The sequence below is a fragment of the Helianthus annuus genome, chromosome 11, assembly GCF_002127325.2.
Source record: "Helianthus annuus cultivar XRQ/B chromosome 11, HanXRQr2.0-SUNRISE, whole genome shotgun sequence".
Lineage (NCBI taxonomy): Eukaryota > Viridiplantae > Streptophyta > Magnoliopsida > Asterales > Asteraceae > Helianthus > Helianthus annuus.
Window position 1 is genome coordinate 167,623,298 of NC_035443.2, and position 15,779 is coordinate 167,639,076.

Below are 15,779 nucleotides of genomic sequence, written 5' to 3' on the forward strand. Positions count from 1 at the left end.
TTACAACTCGAGGTGGTTCTCATTCTAGCGGCTCCCTATATATATATATATATATATATATATATATATATATATATATATATATATATATATATTGGGGAGGGTTTAAATGAGAACACCCATTTACTGTGAGAACCATGAGAACAAACCTCAGCCACTCATTTATATCCCTTGTGTTTTAATGAAAAGGGTAAATTTGTAATTCTCTATTCCATTAAACTCGATATCATTTCAGAACCTAGAAAAAAATCACGCTTGATAATGAATTACAAAGATGATTAGATTGCTGATGGTTGGGCGCAAATATGAAACCTTCAACGATCTCTACAACAATTTTAGGGCTTATAAAATCTTTATTCTGTTCTGAAGTTATATTTATCAATTTCTCAGTGATTTGAAGGTATCAATTTAGGTTTTCAGTTATCGTTAATTCAATTTTGATCTTTAATGATTGTTGATTTTGTTGCAAGTTAATTGAATTTCGATTTTCAATGATTATTGATTTTGTTTCACATATTCTATGATTTCAATTTGAATCTGTGTATTTTATATTACTTTTTTTGATTCACCTAATGGCACATGTGTAACTGCTAATGGCTTGCATTCCATCTTATTCAGATACACATGTTATTCTATTTTATGTGTTACTGATGTTAAGACTTTTTCGTATCATCCTCCTGTTCAGATTTACACATGTGTAACTGTTGTTTTACACATGTGTAAACGTTCATTGTGACTTTTTTCTTTATGATTTACATACGTTCGGGGGTGTTACGCATGTGTAAATGTTGTTCCCTATCAGTATATGTTTATGTTTTACACATTTTCAGTTGATATACACATGTGTAAATTGTTGTTTTTTCACAATTTCAAGTGATTTACACATGTGTAAACAGTTCCCTATCAGTAATTTGGTTATGTTTTACCTATTTTAGCCTAATTACACGTGTGTAAACTGTTTCGTGGTCACTTGATAGTTTATGTTTTACACATTTTCAACTCATTTACACATGTGTAAATTGTTCCCTGTCAATTAATTGTTTCTATTTTACACGTGTGCAGCTTATTTACACATGTGTAAACTGTGAATTAAACAAGATATTATCTTATGTAAAACGGGACGACACCCCTTGTTTAACCAATCTTTCTCTACAGGTTACAACGAGCTAAGATCCAATGTTTTCGCGACCACTTGTTAAACAAACAACAACAACTGTTTCTATGACCACATGTCCGACTAAGATCCAACACCTTTAGTCTCGTCCTGGCCCGAACTAATTTTAGAACACGTTTGATCCAAACCCGTTACCCAGCCCAGTCTGACCCATTTTACCTGGTATATGTCTACACAATAACCCATAAGGTAAATAATCATCCTAAATTACAAAAATGCCACCAACAACAGTTCTAATTCGTGCACTTTGTGTTGTTGTTTTTTGTTTTTTGTTTTTTTTTTTTTGTGTTTAGGGATTTCCATGGTATGTCAACGAAAGGGGATAAGATGTTTGCAGCTTTGATAATTGGTTTGGCTGTGTTTGCGAATGTAGTTAATATATACAACGATGCATATGCATTTTTCAAGAGAAACCCTTCTCCTCGTGCTTGAGTTTTGTGGCGCCGATGGAGCCAAACTTTGTATAAAATGATTGTTTATTCAAACATGTTTTGTTAAGTGCAAGAGAACTTGCTTCAGCGCGATGTTTGTAATATATGCTTGTACTAAAGAATCATATTGTTGTTGAATTTATAGGCTTGCACGTTGACGTGCAATGAGAATACCTGTTTTTGAATGATCTGTTACTCTGTACCAAGTCTTTTTCAAAGCGAGTCAACAAAACCATCAACTTTTTGGAAAACATACCCCCACACCAATATAACCATATAATACCTGGATTAAATTGAAAGCCATCCGACCTAAACAAACACAAAGATAACAAGAATAATAAACTTGCCAAATATCAACGTTAATGGCCAGAATTACAAAAGTTTTTTAAATTCCAAACCAATGCAGCCAAAGAAACCTCTTTGGTATGCACGATAACATAAAAAAACAAAATTCCTACTTCAAAATATCAACTAGTTTTCTGGATCACAAATTCTCTGTGAACATTTGCTTTCGAAAGCAAAATCTTCACAACTTATTTTTGTCTAAGGCAGCTCAATTGTCCGTTTTGTTTCTTGCTTTTCTCCATTTTGAAACCGCATTCCCGACTCTTTACGCGACTTTCCTTATAGGTCTCCAGAATAATAATTAGTGACTAAACTTCGTGGAAAAAACATCACAACACAAGTACACTACGCATCAAAACTTGTACATCTTTTAGAAACAATGAGTTGGAATTTCCCATTAACAATAATGATAATGCACCACAACAACAAGAATAAAATGATCTCATATTAACAATAATGATAAAATGATCTCATATTAACAATAATGATAACGCACACAATCCACCAACCCATCATTCAAACAATAAATCATCTTTCATTTTCTTCATTAGCTAGAGCCCATTATCTAAAACACCCTAGAGATACCTCCTCTGCTACTAATTCTCAAATTAGTTCACAAATTCCCTTGTTTCCACAGAGTTATGGTGCATACTCTATACTCTGGTACTAAGTCTCAATTTAGTTCTCATATCCACCCACCTATGGTGAGACAAACAAAAACGTTTACACAAAATACACATATCAATAGATTAATCAAACTAAACACTTATGCCTTTACACATTAATCAAACCCTAATTAAAACAATTGTGCTAAAACATTCAAATCATATCAAAGTTATGAAATTGAATGACGATTATCTATAACAAGTGAGTGAGAGTTACCGATGGATGGATCGGCGGAGTTGATAGATCGACGGAGAATAGAAATACAGGCGGTCACCGAAAAAAGGCGTGATATGATCGACTCAAATTGCGGATGATCGTCGTGATTTTTGAAATTTAAGGGTTTTGATCGATTGATGGCAAGGGTTTTGATACTGATTGTGTGTGTTAGTTGAGGGGGGTTTTGGTTTTTTGAGTTTTGACAATAATACCCCATTATGTTTTAATTTAAGTTTACTCCTCAATTTTCCTCCTCATTTAAACTCATCTAATCTTAGCCTTTAATTTCGAATGATCTATGGATGAAAATTGTTCCTAGTGTTCTCACAAAATTTCATGTTCTCAAGATAACCCTCACTTATATATATATATATATATATATATATATATATATATATATATATATATATATATATAGGTAAAAGATCAAATAAAAATAAAATAAACGTACGAACTGTACGAATTGAAAGAAAAGTCAAAAAGTGGCGGTGGCAATATGGTAATTATCAGCAATTTCAATAGTACTGTACTGGGGAAAAGCAAAAAGCATCTGTAGGGTAATTTTGAGCATCAATAGGGTAATTTTGAGCATCTGTAGAGTAATTTTGAGAAATGTAGGGTAATTATCAAATTACTCTAGTAGAGTAATTTTGACTTCTGTAGGGTAATTTTGGGAAATGTCTTGTAGAGTAATTTTGTTAGCATTTAGTTATGGGGTTTAGCTTTATGGTTTAGTTTTTAGCTTTTAGTTTGGGTTGGGGGGGGGTTAGGTTTTTGGGGGTGGGGGGGGGTAGGTTTTTTTAGGTTTTTGGGGGGTGGGGGGGGGGTTAGGTTTTTTTAGGTTTTTGGGGGGTGGGGGGGGGGTTAGTGTAATTTTGATAATTACCCTACAATTTTGATAATTACCCTACACGACCAAAATTACTCTACTTGAGCTTTTACAAAATTACCCTACAGAAGTTCAAAATTACTCTACTAGAGTAATTTTGAAGTTGCTGATAATTACCAAAATGCCACCGCCACTTTTTTGACTTTCTTTCACTTCGTACGTTTTGTACGATAATTTTATTTTCACAAGAACTTAACTCTATATATATATATATATATATATATATAGGGGAGGGTTATCTTGAGAACGCTAAATATTGCGAGAATCGTGAGAACGAATGAAAAAACCAATCAAAACCAATTTTTTTATACAAACCTCATTGTAATTAAGATACAACATCAAAACAAGAATTTATAACATCAAATAATTCATTTCTCATTTCAAAATCATTCTTTTTAGATTTTTTACACATGTGTAAATATAGCAGATTTACACATGTGTAAATGGCAAACTTACACATGTGTAAATTTTCTTTATTTATGAATTCACGTAAATTTAAACGTGTAAATTGAATTTCTAATATTGTATTCGAATAATAATGATAAGTGTAGAAAAAAAATTTGAATTTGAATTGTTTTTGACCAAGTTCTCATGGTTTTTTCATTTGTTCTCACGGTTCTCACAAATATTTAGCGTTCTCATTTAAACCCTCCCCTATATTATATATATATATATATATATAGGAGAAGGATCCGTTAGGAACCACCCTTTATTGCGAGAATCAATATGAACACAACCAAAAATACCTAAAAATAGCTAAAAAACACACAAAATTTTTTTATTTTTTTAATATTTTTTTATAAAAAAAATCGTTGGATTTCGTTACCAAAATTTTATTTTTTTTTAAATTTATTTTTGCCTACTAAAAGTAGCGATTTTAATGTAAAAAATATTAAAAAAAAAATGTGTGCTTTTTTTTTATTTTTTTAGATTCTTTTTTAGGTTTTTTGGGGGTTTAGTTTTTAGCATTTTAGCTTGGGTGGGGGGGGGTTAGGTTTTTTGGGGGTGGGGGTTAGGATTTTTTTAGGTATTTTTGGTTTTGTTCACATTGGTTCTCGCGTTTCTCGCAATAAAGGTGGTTCTCGCATGAACCGTACCCTATATATATATATATATATATATATATATATATATATATATATATATATATATATATATATATATATATATATATATATATATAAAAATGGGATTAGGAGAAATCGGTTGGAAGTGTGAAAACCGTGAGAACGGATCCTGGTCGAATACGTGGCAGAGGCACTAAATGATATACAAGGGCATGATTGTCATTGTTCACGTTCCCCTCAATAAGTCGCGTTATATGCAACAGACATGTCGTTTTGTTATTTATGCTTGTTTTAATGGCGTTTTTTTTCAAAGTAATATTTGAAAATAACGTTTATGTTTCAATGGCCTTCTTCATATATCACTTTTTGTGCATAACATGTGATTTGGAAGGTACATAACAAACCATAGAAGATTGCACACACACATAAATTCCAAAGAAAATGAACACTTTTCAGTAAATAAAATAGGTGAGGATTAACTCAATAAGATTTTGCTCAATGAGATGGACAAAATCCTCCCTTAAGAATTTTGTCCAACACATTGAGTGAAACTTTATTGAGAACAAAACTGAATCTCCAAAAAACGACGTTTGCCATGTGTGGTTTTTAAACTTTCTAGCGTTTTAAATTGAATGGTATTTAAAATATGGCATTCGTTTTTTGTGTGATCAATGGAAGGTCTTGAGACGTTGTTTATATAAGATGTTTTTGGCGCGTATTTTTAGGCGGGAATTTATTATAATAAATGTTAGTAATAAAGTTTCTGTCGTTTCAGTTACTGTTTGTAGTTACTGTTTGTTCATCTTTATCTGTTAAATCTGTAAGGCGTCTGGCATTTTGTATGAATGACGTTTTTGATAAAGACGACAAAATACAACTATTTAACTTTTGTAAGGCAAAATAATGTTACGGCGTTTTGAAACATATATCACTTTTTGTGCATAACATGTGATTCGGAAGGTACATAAGAAACCATAGAAGATCGCACACATACATAAACGCCAAAGAAAAAGAACACTTTTCAGTAAATAAAATAGGTGACGATAAACTTAATAAGATAAAGATGTAAGGCATCCCATCATTAAGTTTGGCGTTTATCTGTTAAAGTTGTAAGGCGTCCTATTCAGTTACTGTTTGTAGTTAATATTTGTTCAGCTTTATCTATTAAAGTTGTAAGGCGTCCGATCATTAAGTTTGGCGTTTTGTAAGAATAGTGTTTTAGATAAAGATGGCAAAATACAACTAAATAGAGAAATAAAGTATTATAGTTTTGGTTTTTGGCGTTTGTGGCTTTATGGCGTTTTATAATTAATTAGAGAAATAAAGTATTTTATTAGAAGAAAAGTATATAACAAACCACAGAAAATGACACAAAAAAAAGAAAAAAAAATTAAAACTCCCCATCAAATTTCTCATCCAAATCTTCACTGTCATCGCTCTCTTCTTCTCAACCAAATCTTCACTGTCACCATTCTCTTCTTCTTGAAGATTTTATCCCCGGAACCTTTAAATTCCTTTAATAGATGTCGATTCCTACACGGCTGGACGCCCAACTCTAAACGAAGCTGATCATTCAGCAAAATCTTATTGAGGTCGTTGATTGTTGAAGTGGTTGTGTGGATGGTTGGAGATATAGATCGACGCCATATGTGTGGATGATTTTTTCTGGGTATGATTGTGAGTAGGGTTTTCGCTTGGTTGATCTGTGATTCGTGGATTTTTGGTTGTTAAACCCTCGTTTCTTCGTCTTCATTGTTATCTTCATCCCATTCTTCATTGTCATCGATCTTTCCTTCTCATCCAAATCTCCACTGTCATCAGTCTCTTCTTCTTGAAGGTTTTGTTCATCTCATTCAGCAACATGTTATTGAGTTAATCCTCACTTTAAGAATGTTGTCCAACTCATTCAGTGAAACTTTATTGAGAACAAAACTGAATCTCCAAGAAACGATGTTTGCCATCTTGGTTTTTGAACTTTTTGGCGTTATAAGTTGGATGGTATTCAGCAAAATATGGTGTTTGTTTTTGGTGTGATCAATGTAAGGTCCTGAGACGTTGTTTATATAAGATGTTTTTGGCGCGTAGTTTAGGCGGGAATTTTTTTATAATAAATGTTAGTAATAAAGTTTCCGTCGTTTCAGTTACTGTTTGTTCAACTTTTATCTGTTAAAGTTGTAAGGCGTCCCATCATTAAGTTTGGAATTTTTGTATGAATGACGTTTTAGATAAAGAAGGAAAAATACAACTAATTAACTTTTGTAAGGCAAAACAATGTTCTGGCGTTTTAGATAAAGAAGGCAAAATACAACTAATTAACTTTTGGTGTTTGGCATTTGTGGCATTCTGGCGTTTTATATCTAATTAGAGAAATAAAGTATTTTATTAGCGGAAAAGTACATAACAAAGCACAGAAAATGTCACACAAAAAAAAAAAGAAAAGGAAAAAATTTTAAACTCTTCGTCAGAAGGGATTTCGTATGAGAAGTATCCATCGCTCCCCTCGGCTTCTTCTTCGGATTCTTCATCCAAATTCTCATCCAAATCTTCACTTTCATCGGTCTCTTATTCTTGAAGATTTTGAAATCTCCATAGGAACATGTCATGAAACAAGGCCAATTTTAGGCTAATGTCTGTGTTCAAACATGCTGCGTTGTTTAACTCCTCGAGGAACCCAAGACTCTGTCTGGTCATGATGTTTTCAACCGTGTAGTCTTCCTGCTCCCCGTTGTCACACACCACCGTCATTGTGTTAGTGTCTTCATCAAAACGCCATGATTGGATGACTGGGTCCACATTTGGATTTGCATTGTTCGATCCAAATTTTCTGGTTAATCTTCCTATAACCGTCTATGTTTTCTTAGAAGGTTATCAAGAGGAACACTAAGTGCTAGGATCCCCCTCTGTATTTCTTCGTCCAAGTTCATCATGGCTTTGATGGTTTTCACAAACACTCTTCTTCTGTTGTCAAGAGGATTACGAATCTATTGATTCTAGTTTTGAATCTCCATGAAACGATGTTTGCCATTTGTCCTCTTTTCAGAGTTTTTTTTTTTTTTTTAAATTTGGCGTTTTGGTAGGAATGACGTTTTGGTTAAAGATGGCGTTTTTTAGTATGATCAGTGGAAGAGATGATAACATCGTTTATATAATGACGTGTTCACGCGTAGTTTAGGAGGGAATTTCTTATAATAAATGTTAGTAATAAAGTTTCAGTTACTGTTTGTTCACCTTTATCTGTTAAAGAGGCAACGCGTTTCATCATTAAGTTTGGCGTTTTGTATGAATGGCGTTTTAGATGAATATGACATTCATCTGGAAGGGACTGATGTGTATGGGATGTAGTTTAAGGCGGGAATTTTAATGACGTTTTACTTATGAGTTTGGCGTTTTGTATTAGAGCAGTAAAAAGAACTTTTTACCCTTAATGAAGTGCGTCTACGTAATAAAGTTGATGTTATTTACGAAAACACCACCGTGCCAATCTAATCAATATATATATGGTCAGGATTTAGGGAAAATAATGAAAAGTGTGAGAACAGTGAGAACGCTTTTGGATCGTCCGATCAAAACAATCTATGGACTAGATTAGCGCGGTGGCATTTTCGTAAATAACATAAATTTGTTACGTGGACGCGCTTCATTAAGGGTAAAAAAAGGTAAAACATCCTTTCTTACATAAAATGCCATTGAAATATAAAACGCCAAGTAAATACAAAACGCCAATTTTATCACTGCGTAGTTTTTTCTGTGTTTTTCGTTAAGGTCTTAGGCTAGAAAGACGCCAAAAAACGTAAAACGCCATAATATATAAACGCCAAGCCTTACATCCGGATGTTAATTGCATTTATTGTTATAAAATAATATCCCGCCTAAACTACGCGCCAAAAAAATCCTATAGAAACATCTCACCACCTTTCGTTGATCACACCAAAAAAACACACACAATGGTTCCTAAATACCACTCACTGTAAAACGCCAAAAGTTGAGAGAAATCAACGATGGCAAACGTCTTTTCTTTTATACTCAGTAATGTTCTGCATGAAGTTTCGCTGAACGGTTTGTTAGGTAAGGGGAGTAAGATTTTGCTGTATGAGATGGACAAATTTCAAGAAAAAGGGACTGATGACACCCATATGTCATTTTGTCTTCTTTGTTCTTGAAGAAGGTTTGGATGAGAAGAAGAGACCGATCCCAGTATAAATGCTACTTTGGCCTCGATGATGATAATGAAGATGACGGGCAAATAGCATCCACCCACACGGAGTCGATCTATGTTTCCAACATCCACAAACCCACTTCAACACACGAACAAGAAAAAAATCCACGCAAAACTCAAAACACCATTTATTTTTGACAGTTCTTGTAGTTTCAAAAGAAGAAAGAGACTGATGACACTGAAGATTTAGATCATAAATTGTTTCTATTTGTTTTTTTTTTATTTTTTTTCTGTTGTTTGTTATGTAATTTTCAGCTAAGAACAACAATACATTAATTCTGTAATGAAAAATATAATAAAACGCCAAACGGCAAATGCTTGTGAAACGCCATCCTGCCATAAAACGCCCCAAAACTACCAAACTATAATAAAATTACTTTGGACAAGTACTATTATAATAAATCTAAAAAAAGGTTAAAACAATGTGCAAAGAGAATAAAACAAAAAAATGTCATCTTTATCTAAACGACATTGGAAAACAAAACACCATAATTACAGCCGTAAAGATGGGACGTGTTACAGCCATAAACAGATGAATCTGAAACAAAACACAGTAACTGCAAACAGTAAAATGAAGCGACAGAAACATAATTACTAACATTTATTATATTGAAAGCCAAATACTTGGGGAATTGAATTTATTTATCTTTTTCAAAAAACCATAATTACCTATCACTGAGCGGGAAAAAAAAGTCATTATAAAAGTAGACCATGAGAACACAACTCAACACGCCAAACATAGTCTAAAACGCCACATATTGTCCAAAACACCAAAAACTTTAAAAAATGGCTAAGGTTATTGCATGGAGGTTTGAAAGGTCGGAGAGACGATTCATCCTAAAGTTCTCTGATAGGAGAAGGGTGAAAGTAGAGACAATCAAAGCAATACTTGGTATGTCTGAAGGGGTTTAGAGGGATATTCTGGCCCTTGGGGTTCTAAGGGCCAACGATTGTGAAAGAACTCGAACAGTAATAAGAAGATTGGAGAGAAAATTCCAGGCAGAAGATGATGATGATGATATTGACGATACTCCTCTACCAACAACTAGCAGTTGGGTGGTGCATGAAAAAGCAGGAACGGTTGAAGTGACTTATCAATACGGGGTGAATTATTCATTGCCGATGGAGGAAATGTTGAAGACAGAGAGGCTACATCTGCTTGAACAACTCTGTGATTTAGCACCTTCGAACGGTGCAAAGTCCAGGGTTGCAATGATATTCAAGTATAGGCTGCGGCAAAGAAGAGACGAAATGATGGTGTTATACGCCAATCTAAAACTTGATGATGATGAATCTGAAGAAAGTGAGGAACAAAGCGATGGGTACAACTCTGATATAATCCCATCCACAGATGACTATTAGTTTATTTTAATTTCGTATTATTGTAATCTTATAAAATATTAATCAATGGTAATCAATTATTAACAGACGTCGCGAACGCAAAAAAAGTGACCTGGGAAACGCCATAACGCCGAAAAAATAACTATGTGACACAAAAATAATTAATTCAACCAGACAGATCCAAAAAACAGTAAAACGCCAAGTAATTAATGAATCTAGTTAACGCCAAAATTATCTTAAACGCCAAAAATGAAGCAGCATGTGACGCACGAACTCGGGAAAAAAAGAATATTAAAAAGACAAAAAAACCTCTCAGACCCTGATTACATCCGCGCCACGTGTTCCATCAGGATGCATTCTCACCGTTCTCACACTTTAGGGCGTTTTCTCCTGATCTCGTTCCTCTATATATATATATATATATATTATACTCACTTTATCAAAACATTTCACACCGAAATCGTGATCCAATTGAATTCGATTTAACCGGAACCAAAACACGGCAAACCTGTATAACCCGAATCTTTCTACCTGTTTAAGTTTCGGTTTTGTCAAGTTAACCATATACGGGTTTTTTTGGCACTCCTTATACTAGGGTGATTCTTCATGTATATATATAAGTGTTCTCGAGCAACTATATGTGTAATATACAAAGAGTGACCTAATTTACCCCCTCTACACACACACACATATATATATATGAGGGGGGGTAAATTAGCTCACTCTTTGTATGTAGGGGTGTGCAAAAAACCGAATTAACCGAATCATAACCGAGTTAACCGATAAAACCGAACCGAACAAAACCGAACCAAATAAAAAACCGGTGGGTCGGTTAATGGTTTTTTTTTTTGAAAACCGAAAGTAGCGGGTCGGTTATGGTTATCATTTTTCCCATACCCACCATAACCGAACCGAACCGACGTGTAATAAATCTTTGTAGGATTTAGACTCTTCCCCGTATTTTTAATATTTTATGTTTTTGACTAAAGATTTTTAGTACTTATGGGTTTTTCATATCATTTTGTGGTTTTGGTTGAATATTTATTTAAACTAGAATTACGACCCACCGCAATGCGGCGGGGATTCTTTAGTTATAACTAAGTCGATTTAGGACGCACACGTTATGTTGAACCTGTCAAACAGGAAAAAAATAGACGATGTAAAAATGTTCACCCACACACGTACGTTGCGTCGTGTTAACCCGCAAAATTTAGACCGAAACGTGAAAACGCTAAACCAAAGACGCACGTTGCGATGTTTTAAGTCACAAAATTTAGAACGAAGCATAAAGCGAAAAATTTGCGGAAAATGAAAACTATAAAGGGCCAAAGTTGAAAGTAAAAAAAGTTGTGAGTATAGATTGCAAAAGATAAAAGGTTTAATGTTAAAACTAAAAAACAAATAGTTTTGGGTTAAAAGTAATTTATGAAATACTTTTGGATGAAAAGTAAAAAAAATCATTTTTTTTGAAAAACCTCAAATGCCAAAGTTACAACAACCATATGCATAACTATTTTTTCTTTGAAAAACCACTAAAGTGAAGATTACAACACATAAGTAAAAAAGAATCAAAGTGATTAAATCGCAAAAGGTGAAAACTTTTGAATTAGAAGTAAAAGAATCAAATTAATCAAAGGGGTTAAATTACCAAAGATTAAAACTTTAAACTTAAATTGTCAAAGATTAAAACTTTAGGGTTAAAAAGGAAAGAAATATTAAAATTTTTTAACTTAAATTGTCAAAGATTAAAATTGTAGGGTAAATTGTCAAAGATTAATTAAAACTTTAGGATTAAAAAGGAAACAAAAATTAGAAGTTTAAACTTAAATTGTCAAACTTTAAAACTTTAAGGTTAAAAAGGAAAATTTCTATTTTTTTTTTTTTTGAAAGACTCCCAAAGCCAATTGTACAACTATCATATGCACAAATAAGTTGCTTATTAATAAGGTTATAATTTATGGAATGTATCATATCACTTTATTTGGGTATTCAATAATATTTAGTATTAATATTATAGATTATATGTATTTTTTAATACATTGTAATATACTAATATATACAAATATGCAATAACAATTCATTCCATTTAAAAAATAAGCTATTTTTAGCTAAGCTAAATATACGGTTAACCACCGATAACCGACCCGCTATAACCATCAAAACTGAATAACCATAACCACCATAACCGGTCGGTTATAGTTATGGTTATCCAATAACCGACATCACGGTTATGGTTATGATTTTTGCTCAAAACCAACCCAAACCGACCCATACACACTCCGATTTGTATGTTACACATATAGTTTAGAAAATTCTTTTGGATCTCGTAGAACCTCGGTATCTAACGATTGGGTCTGCCCCTTGTAGGTTAATTTATTGATAAATAACTAATTATAATATGACTATATTGGTTTGTTATATATGTGAATAAATCAAACAATGTACTTCTATAGTTTATAAATTAAAAATGTATGGTTCTGTGTAGAAGAAACCATGTATATTAATCAAATAAATTCAGTGGGTGTGTAGAAGAAACCATGTATATTAATCAAATAAATTCACTGGAACTTAATTGTTTTCTAATCTATTGACTAGATCTTAGTACGGTGGACTTATAGAAGCACTTTTTAAATTACCAAGTTACGATAGCAATATCAACATTCTTTAGAACATAATTTTTATCTCACTCATCTCATAACTCTCTCTTTCATACTATGAGAAAAGAGAAAAATCATTCTATCTTTTTCATCTCAAAAAGAAGGGTGTCAATATTTTTTATCTTGCCAATTTCTCAACCAATTTTTAAATAATTTGTTGGATCAGTTTTCTTTATTCATAATGGAAAACATGAAAACATATCTGTTGCAACAGACAGTGCAGTGGAAAATCCAGTCAGAGAAGATGACATCGAGTTCGACATAGCTGTCAGTGTGATCTGGTTCCTCCTTAGGGTGCTGACTGATGATGGTGATGATAAAAACCGAATAGGGGATTCGGTGTGGAGAAGAGGCCGATTGATGATGTTATGATTATTAGGCTATGTCTAAGTGTGTAACCTTTTAACCTCTACATAATTCTCCTTATATAAGCACCCAGGAGGAAACCTAATTAGTTAATAAGGGTAATATGGTCCATCAACAATTACCAACTAATTATTTAATAGGTTATTATATATTTTGATCTATATTATGTAAATGATTATAATGGCTACTAGATTAAATATTAATACATAATATATTTAATCTTACATTCTCCCACTTAGCCAAGTGATCATTTACTATGAGTATTAGATAAGCCTGATCAGGAGTTAACACTCATTATAGCCTTAAACAAGTACTATAGCAAAGAAATACAGTCGTTGAATCATTATGCGACTCAGGACCCCCATTAGTCATACTACAGCCATAATTTAAAACCTAATCGTCATGATCAAAATATGCATAAGCCCTTTGTTTGATTTGTAACTTTATTTGTCTATATGCCATTATGCCGGCTTGACATATTTTTAGAGACATACAAAATCAAACTGATGAGGAAAATTAACTAATAGTTAGTCATTCATAGTACGATATGCAATTGTGCACGGCCATTAATTAATACCCGTCTATGAGCTCTCTTAATAAGACTTATGGGTAATAACCCTTCAGTTATAGGATCCTTAAGCATATCATGAATGTATTCGATACAAAACTTAGTTTTCTCAATTCGTTCATAAACGAATAATTAATTGCGTATCAAAAATTTAATGCAGCACCTCTCGAACTGTTACTATTCAAGGAGTCATGGTAGCTGACTTTATCACACTAAGTCTTCAAAACATTAATTATATGGAGCTAATAAACTTATGAGTCCACTGATAAATTTCCAACAACATTTAGTGACTATATTATGTCGTTATAACTTAGGTTGTTGTTATCAGTTTATTATGACTCCTCCATGAAATAGGTTTTGTCTGCTGACATATGGATATACCTAAAATTACATTCTTGCATCTTTGAATATCACAATTTAGAGTAATAAACCGGTTTTAATTTTCACTTCTTCAAATCATAGCCTCTCGTTTCTTTTAAAGATATTGTAATACTCTATTAAATGCTTCATGTTAATCTAGACATATCTAGTGTGTTGCAATGTGAGTAATAACTAAACAAGTATAGACTTAAAATACATAAGGCTTCTAGTTTATGAAGCATAAGTAAATGATCTCATTGATCCTATTATCCTCTAAAGGAGAGCAGTATTTTGTTACATATGTAAGGACCCATTTAATGTTAAACTTATGGAATGATACTATTGTCCCATTGGGTCTATCTCGGTATGTTATGATATCTATTACATAAGAGATATCTCTGAGATCTATTATATTAAAGTTTGTGTTAACAATGCTTTGACTTATGTAACATATACTTGTCAAAAGAATATCATCTATATAGACAAGTTTAATTTAGTTGCTCCCACTCATCTTGAGGTAGGTATAATAATCCACTTGATTCTTGATGAAAACAATTACGTTAAGATTTCATCACATTATGATGTTTGCATTAACCCATACATGGATTTTATTGGCTTACAAATAAAGTGTTCTTTAACCTTCAGTTTGAAACTTTCAGGTTGTTTTATGAGCATGTAAATGTGTCAGCCAATTGTTAGGGAAAATTGTTTTAGTATTCATCTAATGTAGCTTTAAACTATTATAAGCTACTAGAACAGTGACGATCCTCAAAGAAATCTTTGTTAGATATGTAATAAAGATTCTTTAATAATTTATCTTTTCCTAAGTACAACCTTTGACAATCAATCATGCTTTTGAGTGTCTTAACGCTTATATTAGGATTTGGTTTAGTTATGAACACTCTTAGGTAATTCAATCAAATCCCAAACGTTATACGAACACATAAAATCACTTTTACTAGAAAACTGTTTTATTCGTTTAGAAGATTAATTGACACTAATGGCTTAATTTGAAGAGACAGGATCAGTAAACATTTCCAAAATCCATTTCAACTTCAGTTAGGGAGGTTATGTAATCATCAAAATTAGTAGGCTTTTAAACCAAGATGACCTCCTGAGTTGATTATTGGGTTTATTAGAAGTTTCAGTTTTATGGATTAGCTCTTGGTTAGGTTGCTATCATTTTCATTCTAAGTTTGTAAGAGTTGGTGCAGTATGGTGTACAAGAGGTGTAATCGGAGTTAAATTCGGAGTGAAATTTAATGACACTCTTCCCCCCGCCTCTTGTATTCCTTGCAAATCATGATAAGGACTTTGACTGCTCCCACTGACCTTAGAAATCTTTAGGAACTCAGCATGCTTAGGGTCAATATTTAACAACCAACAAATTCTAATAGAGAAACAAGTTAATGACGTTAGTCGTTGTGATTTCTCTTGTTGAGGATTATGTTAGTTTAGGTAAGAAATCTAAGTGTGCCCACAA

At 32.8% G+C, this 15,779-nt stretch overlaps 2 long non-coding RNA genes across 2 annotated transcripts; one reads left to right on the forward strand and one right to left on the reverse strand.

Annotated features, from left to right (window-relative positions):
• Positions 1–1,165: 1,165 nt before the first annotated feature.
• LOC110891017 lies at positions 1,166–1,776 on the forward strand. Its single transcript, XR_002564961.2, has 2 exons — positions 1,166–1,363; positions 1,468–1,776. It is a non-coding gene; the product is annotated as an uncharacterized LOC110891017 (long non-coding RNA).
• A 601-nt stretch (positions 1,777–2,377) lies between these two features.
• LOC110891016 lies at positions 2,378–3,030 on the reverse strand. Its single transcript, XR_002564960.1, has 2 exons — positions 2,833–3,030; positions 2,378–2,649 (listed from the first exon to the last, which is right to left on the reverse strand). It is a non-coding gene; the product is annotated as an uncharacterized LOC110891016 (long non-coding RNA).
• Positions 3,031–15,779: the final 12,749 nt, after the last annotated feature.